Here is a 6,762-nt window from a genome sequence, read left to right as displayed (position 1 = left end):
GTATGATCAGGTTGACCAGTACCAAGGGCAGGGGCGCTGCAGTCAGCCGGAACTTCAGAGGAGGCCTATGAAATGCACCTAAAAACCACCTGTACCATGGACAAAAGGAGGAAGAATTTACCTTTTGGCACCCATCTGTCAAAGGCCACCCCACAGGTGTCAGCTCCCCACATTTCCAGGTGTGAGTCACAAACAGATTCTGTCCATTGGGTAGAAAGCAAGAGGTGTTGCATCACAGGACGAAGTGAGGCCCCATTCTGCTGCACCCCAGTGAAGCTGGTCAGAGCCTGTGTGAACTGTTCCCAGCAGCAGTAGCTAGTAGCTAGGGCAGAAAGTTGTCTGATGGCTATATACAGTTTGCCAAAGGGCAGTTTGCACTAGAAAGTATGGATGGACCTGGGTAAAAAGTTTGACAGACAACTCAAGGACATGTTACATAAGCCAGCATCAGGCTGAGGTTGGAGGGAAGCTTAGCCCATCTTCTGGAACACTGTTTGTTTCTCCACGCTCAGACCTGGTTCTGTGCTGGGTTCCTGGTTAATTCATGTTGGGGGCTCCAGCTTCTGAATTACAGCCCTGTCTGCCCTTTATCCTGCTGCATGAATGAACCGTTTCTCCACTTACTCTGATTCTGGTCATTCATGGCATCCAACCCCAGTTTTTTAACCTGCTGGACTCTGTGTGCTTGTTTCCATCAAGGCCATGATACTGGGAAGACCTTGGGAAGGCCGATGGGGTTATCTTGACCAGAGATCTATCAGAGAGGCACATATAACACATAGTCACAGGGACAGATCCCGAGAGTGATGAGGTACTCAGTTAATATCCGTAATAGCTAGAAACCAGCATACCCTCGTAGAAATAGAAGGAATAAGAAACGAAGGTGATGGAACAACTCAGATTAAAAAAGAAAAAGTTCTTCACCATAGATCAAAGCAAAGGCAAGGGTTTACCCCATTATCTTCCTGGTCTTAGTAACAGTTAGAAGAACAACAAAATTTTAGGTGATTGTCTTCAATTACTTTCCTAAAGGACTTTGAGGCTGATAGAAAGAAGTTCCATGTTATACGTTAGCAATACCTTATGGTGTATGCTCTTGCTGTGAAAGCATTTTGGGAAAATACATCTATTTTCTCATTTAATTCTCACAGAAATCTCATGAAATTGCTAGAGGATAGCCAGGATGGCAGAATCACAAGTTTTTCAGCAAAAACCACTTGTCTTCCTAGAGTTCTTAGGCAGAGCCTTAAAGATTTATTTCATGAAAAAAAGGACTTAATCCCAGAGACAGTTCTACAAGAAGCCATCGAGGACACTGGGACATGATCTCCAAAAGCAGCCAGGTGCCTGACTGACTTTTTACCCACAAAGTGGTAAAAGAAACTCTTTTTTGTAGATGTGAGTGGAGATTAGCTATATGATATCTATAAGAGATTCAATTTAGATTCAAAAACATGAACAAGTTGAAAATAAAAGAATGGGAAAAGATATTCCACATAACAGTAACCAAAACAGCTTACATGACTGTGCTAATGTCAGGCAAGTAAACTTTAATGCAAAAATTGTTAGAATGACAAAAGCCACTGTATTAAAGAAGAGTCAATCCACCAATAAGATATAAGAATTATCAACATAATGATTACCTAATAAACCAGCAGAGCCTCTAAACACATGAAACAAAAACTAACAGGATTGAAGAGAAAAATACACAGTAACAGGAGACTTCCACACCCCACTTTCAATGATGACAGATAAAACAACTAGACAAAACATCAAAGAAGAGAAGATTTGAAGGACACTATACACTAACTAGACTTACTAGGAATATAAGGAAACCTACCCAACAGCAGCAGAATTGCACATTCTTCTCAAGAGAACATGTTCGGCTACAAAACAAATCTTGATTTTTAAAAGATTATACAGTGTATCTTCTCTGAGCACAATAAAATGAAACAAAATCCATGACAGAAGAATTTAATTGTGAACTAAATTCACGATTATGTGGAAATTAAAGAATATACTCTTTAACAATAAATGGAAGAAAACACAGGAAGAGTGTCAAATAATAGAGAAAAATCAACCAAAAGTTGGTTCTTTGAAAAGATCAACAAAATTCACAAACCTTTAAATTAGACTGACCAATAAAAAAAGAAGATGCAGACTGTGAAAAAGAAAGGAATGAAAGCGAGGAAATTACTACTGACCTTACAGAAACAAAAAGGACTATTAAAGGATACCAACTAAAATGCCAACAAACCAGGTAACAGATGAAATGGGAAAATTTCTGAAAATATAAAATTTACCAAAACTTATTCAAGAAAAATGTAGAAAATCCGAGGAGACTTGTATCAAGAAAAAAGGATGGAATTTATAATAATAATTTTTTAAAAAGCTCAGAGCCAGATAGCTTCTCTAGTGAATACCACCAGCTATTTAAAGAATTAACACCCATCCTTCTGAAACTCTTCCAAAAAGTAAAAAAAGGGGAGAACACTTTCTAACTTATTCTATGTAGCAAACATCTCCCTGAGACCAAGGCTAGGTGAAAACATTAAAAGAAAACAAAACTTTAGGCTAATATTCTTTATGAGCACTAGATGCTAAAATACTAGCAAACCAAATCCAGTAGCATATAAAAAGGATTATATATCATGACCAAATGAGATTTATCTCAGGAATATAAGCATGGCTCAATGTACAAAAATCCACATAATACACACATTAATAGAATGCAAAAGAATCATTTGACAATATCCAATACTCATTCACAATAAAAAAACACCTAGCAAATGAGAAAAAGAAGATTTCCTCAACCTGATAAACAGCATCTATGAAAAACCCACATCACAGTCAATGATGAAGCTGATCATTGTGTAATAATCAGTAACAAGACAAAGATGCTTGCTCTTGCTACTTGTATTGGACACTGTGCTGAAAGTGTGGTAAGTCAAAGAATAAAAGATATCCAAACTGGACACTCATACATTGCTGGTGAGACTGCAGATAGGCGCAACCACTCTGGAAAGCAGTATGGAAATTCCTCAGAAAACTTGGAATGGGACCACCATTTGACCCAGTTATCTCATTCCTGTATACATACCCAAAGGACTTAAAATGAGCATATTATAGTGACTTGGCCACACCAATGTTCATAGCATCTCAATTCATAATAGCTAAGCTATGGAACCAACCTAGGTTCCCTTCAACAGATGAATGGATAAAGAAAATGTGGTATATATATACACACAATGGAATATTACTCAGCCATAAAGAAGAATGAAATTATGGCATTTGCCAGTAAATGGATAAAGCTAGAGAATATCATTCTAAGCAAAATAAGCCACTCCCAAAAAACCAAAGGCCAAATGTTCTCTCTTATATGTGGCTGTTAACACACAATAAGGGTGGGGGGTGGTGGAGAGAAGTTAATTGGATTAGACAGAGGGGAATGAAAAGAAGGGAGGGGAATGGGAATAGGAAAGAGAGTAGAATGAATCAGACATAACTTTCCTGTGTTCATATATGAATATATAACCAATGTAACTCCAAATCATGTTCAACCACAAGAATGGGAAGTTATTCTCCATGTATGCATAATATGTCAAAATACACTCTACTGTCATGTATATCCAAAAAAACTAATATAAATAAATAAATAAATAAATATTTTTTAAAAAGGTATCCAAATTAGGAAGGAAGAAGTAAGACTACAATAATCAAGACAGTGTGATACTAGCCTTAAAACAGACATGCAGACTAATGAGGTTAGAGAGGTTCAAAAATAAAACTTCACACATATGGTCAAATAACTTAAAAAAAAAAGATAACAGGACCATTTAATGGGGAAAGAGTCACTTCAATAAATGATGCTGGGGCGCTGGGGTTGTGGCTCAGTGGGAGAGTGCTTGCCTCAAATGTGTGGGGCACTGAGTTCAATCCTCAGCACCACATAAATAAACAAAATAAATAAAATAAAGGTATTGTGTCCATCTACAACTAAAAATTTTTTAAAAATTTTTTAATGATGCTGGGAAAACCTGGTATTCATACATTAAAACAATAATGTTGGACCCCTATCTTACTCCATATAAACCATTAACTCAAAATGAATCAAAGAGCTAAACATAAAAGCTAAAATTAGAAGACTAGGGAGAAAACAGGAGGAAATCATTGTATTTGGCAATGATTTCTTGACTAACATTAAAATCACAAGGAACAAAAGAGAAAATAGATAACCTGAACTTCATCAAAATTAAGAAGCTGTGTGCATAAAAAGACACAGCATAGTGAAAAGATAACCCGTGGAATGGGAGAAATTACTTGCAAATCATGTATCTGATAAGGAGTTAGTATCCACAATATATGAAAAACTCCTGTAACTCGATAACATTATCAACCAAAAGAAAACTCACTTGTAAAATGGGCAAAAGAGCAGTAGACATTTCTCTGAAGAAAACAGGCAAATGGCCAATAAGCCCCTCCAAACAAACAAAAAACTCAGAAAATAACAAGCGCTTGCATGGGTGTGGAGAAACTGAAACCCTTGTGCACTACCGGTGGGAATGTGAAATGGTGCAAGCACTGGAAAACAGCTGGTACTTACTCAAAAAGCTAAACACAGTATTACCATACAACCCAGCAACTGCACTTCTAGGTGTTTGTTCAAAAGAAGAGAAAGCAGAGGCTCAATCAGTAATTCAAGGTAGATCTAATGTTCATAACAGCATTATTCACAGTAGACAAGAGGTAAAAACAACATCAAGTGTCCAGTGACTGATGAGCAAATAAGACACACACACACCACAATGGAATATTATTTGGTAATAAAAGCGGATTAAATTCTGTTACATGTTACAACACAGATGAACTTTGAAAACATCATGCTAAGTGAAATAAGCCAGACACAAAAGGACAAATATGGCATGATTCCACTTAAATGTGGCAACCAGGGTAGTCAAATTCATAGAGTTAGAAAATAGAACAGTGGTGACCACCGGTTGGAGGGAGAAGGTAATGAGTTACTATGGGCACAGAGTTTCAGTTTGTGTGATGAAAAGATTCTGTGATGAATGCATGTTACAGAAATGTGAATGTCCTTAAGGCCATTGAAACTGTATACCTGTAAATGGTTAAAATGGTAAATTTATGTGAAGTATCTTTTACCACAATAATTAATTTAAAAGTTGACTTGTCTAGGTACAGTGGCACACACCTGTAATCCCAGCAGCTTGGGAGACTGAGACAATAGGATCCAAGTTCAAAGCTAGCCTAGCAAACTAGCAAGGCCCTGAGCAACTTAATGAGAACCTGTCTCAAAATAAAAATAAAAACAAAAAGAGATGGGGATGTGGCTCAGTGGTTAAGCATCCCTGGGTTCAATCCCTGGTCAAAAAAAAAAAAAAAAAAGTACAAGAGCGATAAACATATGTTCTTAAACATTAAATTCAAGTTACCAATGAATCCTTTTTGAAAGAAACTATAAAACCTAATCAATAAATGAAAACATTTTAATCCATAAAAAAGAACTAATTTGCCTAACATAAAGGTATCTCATATAAATAAGTGAGAAAAAAATCAACAACCTCATAAGAAATATGGGGAAGAGATATAAAACAGTATACAACTATAAACAGTTCACAAAAAATTGAAATACAATTTCTGAACATATGACAAGATTATGGACCTCACTCCTAATGAAAGAAATGCATATGAAAATTATACTGAAATACCATCATTCCTTAGTCATCCATCCTTCTCTCAGTATAAATGCAAAGAAACAGATATCTAATACTATTTTCCTAATGTTAATAATAGTCATTTTTTGGGTACCAAGGATTGAACCCAGGAGTGCTTAACCACTAAGCCACATGCTCAGCTCTTTTTTATATATATTTATTTTGAGACAGAGTCTTACTGAGTTGCTTAGGTCCTCGATAAGTTTCTGAGGCTGACCTTGAACATGCAATCCTCCTGCTTCAGCCTGCTGAGCCTCTGGGATTATAGGCATATGTCACCACACCCAGCAATAATAGTACTTTTTTAATGGTAAGATATGCGGGACCTTTTAAAGCAGTTATTGCCATACTTTTTTATAGTACTTACATGGCTTTTAATAAGCATGTTAAATTGTAAAGTGATTCTTAGTTTAAAAATAAATCTGGAGTAAGTGGGAGTGTAGCTCAGTAGTAGTACGTGTACTTGGCAAGCACAAAGACCTGGGTTCAATCCCCAGCACTAAAAAAATAAAAATAAATACAATGAAACAATTACACAGGATACATAAAATGTACGTATCTTGTACCTGTATTGTACATATAATGACTGATTTTAAGAACAGGGATTCTTTGTGTGTGTGTGTGTGTTAGTGGTGGTGGTACTGGGGATTAAACACCCAGGCTCGTTCTACCACTGAGCTACATCCCCAACCCTTATTTTTTGTCTCCAGATGGGGTCTTCCTAAATTGCCAAGGCTTGCCTCAAACTTGGGTCTTCCTGCTTCAACCTGCCAGATCGCTGGGATTACAGGCATGTACCACTGAGCCTGGGAAATTATTTTGTTCTGTGTACTTTGTATTATTTTCTAGAACTGCTCTAGCTGCCTCCCAATTTGCACATACTTTGAATGCATTTCAACTACTAACATTACACACTTCTGGTTTTCTATTTCTCTTTGTCATTCTTGCCTCCATCCATCTGTCCCCCGCTTTATCTTTGGTTATCCCAATTCTACCCATGTTCAAAACTGACAAGGATATTCTCTTC

This window comes from Sciurus carolinensis, chromosome 6 (genome assembly GCF_902686445.1).
Source record: "Sciurus carolinensis chromosome 6, mSciCar1.2, whole genome shotgun sequence".
Lineage (NCBI taxonomy): Eukaryota > Metazoa > Chordata > Mammalia > Rodentia > Sciuridae > Sciurus > Sciurus carolinensis.
This window is presented reverse-complemented; position numbering follows the sequence as displayed.